This window comes from Trachymyrmex septentrionalis, unplaced genomic scaffold (assembly GCF_001594115.1).
Source record: "Trachymyrmex septentrionalis isolate Tsep2-gDNA-1 unplaced genomic scaffold, Tsep1.0 scaffold6, whole genome shotgun sequence".
NCBI classification, from domain to species: Eukaryota; Metazoa; Arthropoda; class Insecta; order Hymenoptera; family Formicidae; genus Trachymyrmex; species Trachymyrmex septentrionalis.
The window spans coordinates 838467-841578 of record NW_017305778.1 but is presented as its reverse complement, the minus strand read 5'-3'; positions in this window follow the sequence as shown (position 1 = coordinate 841578).

The following is a 3112-nucleotide window of genomic DNA, read 5'->3' as shown; positions in this document are numbered from 1 at the left end:
TATACACGCACACGCACACGCACACACACAGGGTGTTTCTGAAATAACGCCTACTAATTTATATAGTGCTATTTCTAATGAAAAACTGAATCAAAAAGTCCTCTACTATTTGCGATTTTCACAATATTTTTTTTTAGTTATCCAGCAAAATGTCTAAAATCGACATATAAGACAACTTTTAAGATATTTTTAAAAGTCTTTAAGAAATATCTTCAAAGAATTTAACATGTGTTAAATTAAAAAATTTTTTTGTTACATAATCGGCTCTTAGCCTTTCTTATACTTGTGAAATCTTATTATTACTTATTATTAAAAAATAAAGTTTTTTAGAAAATAAGTTTGAATATTTTAAATTATCAAAATTTTGTAATATAATATAATTTTGGTGTAATTTTGGTGTAAACTTTATGATTATCAATAATAACTGATTACAGAGGAATAAAAGTACTTTCTTTTAAAGTATGTGCTTTTTTTCTATCTTTATTCCATTTTCGTTTTTTTTTTAAGCAATTTTAAAATGACAATTTTTTAGTTATATCGTTATTGCAACAAATGAGCGATATGCTTAAATAGTTTTTATTGCGAGAATGAACCGTTAATTCATCTTAGTTTTTCTTATATTTAATAGAGAAGATACATTCTTTGTATTGCCTTTTCATTTATGTGTAATAACAAATTATCGAAGTAAATGAGAATAAAAACGAAATGACAAATATCTTCATATCAAGCATGAATTATTTTTTAACTAAAAAAATTAATATATATTACAACAATATTCTAAAAAAATTTGTAATTTATAAATGTGTGATTTCTGAGTATTTTTCTTAAGGAATGTTGCATTAAATGTAATGCTGATCATTAAATAACACGTGACGAAATGCATATTATTCACGTAATACTATTATTGCATATTAATGTAAAATGCTGATGCTTGTCTATTGATTTGTTGTATCTATTAAATACTATCTTTTTTGATCGTATTTTTTAAGCGAAATATCGTACATATTATTACCATCTCGTATTTGATTATTTCCAATTTTTTTTAAACATTTAAATTCTTTCCGCGTCTGTATGTACCTGCTATTGGCATACTTATTAGAACTCATTTTTTATTCACACATTTAAGGTATCATTAATTTCATTAATGTAATGAAGAGATAACTAATGTAGTGAAGAAATTTGTACACTGTAATAAACTTTTTTAATTTTTACTTTAATCTTTTATTAGCTGGTCTTATCTTTTGTCATCATTATTAAGATATATATAATGTTCATTTTATTATTTCTTGATGTCAAAAGTAGATAAGATAAGCTGTCTTTTATGTTAAATTATTTATTAATTTTTTTAATGTGATATGAACAGTATTTTGATATTGTTTTATCGTTTATTAAAGCGAGATGTGAAATATCACACGTTTGTATTTTTTATACTGCAATATATCAATGATGAAGTTAAGGTGCAAAACATGTTTACTTATATAACATTTATTTATAAAATAAGTTAAATAAAAAAGTAAAATAATTTTAAATAATTTTATCTACCGGTACCGTATTGCTCCACAATTATTAATAAATTCGCACTCCTCTCAGCAATTTATTTCTTTATCATTTTATCCGCATCTATTATTTATGCGAAATTAAAGAAGTTTCTTCGTGCATTTGTCTTGCTTGCACTTTGCATAAAAATTACTGTTGCATCTACAAATTTATTGTGCGGTAATTGCTCGGCACAGAGTAACTAACATAAGATTACGTTACAGCCAATGAAGAAAGAAAAATGTTATACGCACGTGATTCATTTTCACGAATTAATCGTAATTAGACAGCAGATGTGTTTCTTGATTTAAAATAATTGTACTGAAGGCTGTATATTATTATCGAGGAATTGATTATCGAACATTTTTTTCCTAACCACTGCACATTAAAAATTTTAAATACTAAATATATATTTCTCGTAAATCATAATTTTAAAAATAATGTTATATGTAGAATTTTTGTAAAGAGAAAAATGAGAAATAGGAATAAATTAAAGAGAGTAAAAATTCACATAACAAGTTTGGAAATATGGCTGAGAGTATCTTTAATTGAAACATTTTTGTGAGACAAACGTCAACATTGCCGGCAAAGCGTAGATATGACGATTGACGTATCCAATTTTCTACAAATTGTGCAACGATTAGCGGATTTATGAGACAACAAAGCCTCGTGTAAACAAAGATTGTTGGCGTCTCACGAGATCGGGTAGTGTCAGATATCATATTTACAGTACTTAAGGTATAACGTAGAAATGTAAAATTGCATCCAATCGTAACCTCATAGTAGACCTCTAATTTGTAGAGGTGTGAATCAAGGCTCGTGTACCGCGATTGGTCGCAGTTATCGACACGTGCGACAGGTGAGACATTTGCTGCGTTCCTCGAGCGTGAAACGTGCGAACAGTGCACGTGATAATGCGGTAAAGCACGTTTCTGAGATAATGCTACCGTGATCGATGACTGATTATCACGGCTACAAGTGATATCACAATTTCTACTCATTATTCCGGTAAAGCGATAAGTAAGTAACGTATTGCGCATTTGTTAATCTGTTTGTTAACAGATACTGCATATACTGAACTTAAAAAATATTAGAACGCAAAGTTTGTCAAATGATTACATGACTTTTGGGATCATAAAACATCTCACTGATACAGTAAAAGTTAATTTTTTAATTTAGAAATTATTTCATAAATTAATAATATAACTAAAGTAATAAAGGAGAAACACCGAAAGAAAAACAATAGAAAAGTTATTGTGAAATATCTTTTTTATAACATAGGTGCTTTTTTTTACTAATTTTCATAAAAATCAAATAAGTATTACAACAAAAAAAAGAAAAATCTAATTCAAGAGGAGACAAATAAATTTTCGAGCGTTTCATAATTCTGTATTAATGTTTTTTATTTTAAAAAAGTAAATCTAAGTAATGTATTATTAGCTAAAAAGTTTATGTTACTCTATGATGTGTTATTTTGACTATTTTAAGTAATAACAGTAATTTCCTAGAAAACGAAAATGAATTAAAATGGATTGAAATTTTATTCCATTTGAATATATATATATATATATATATA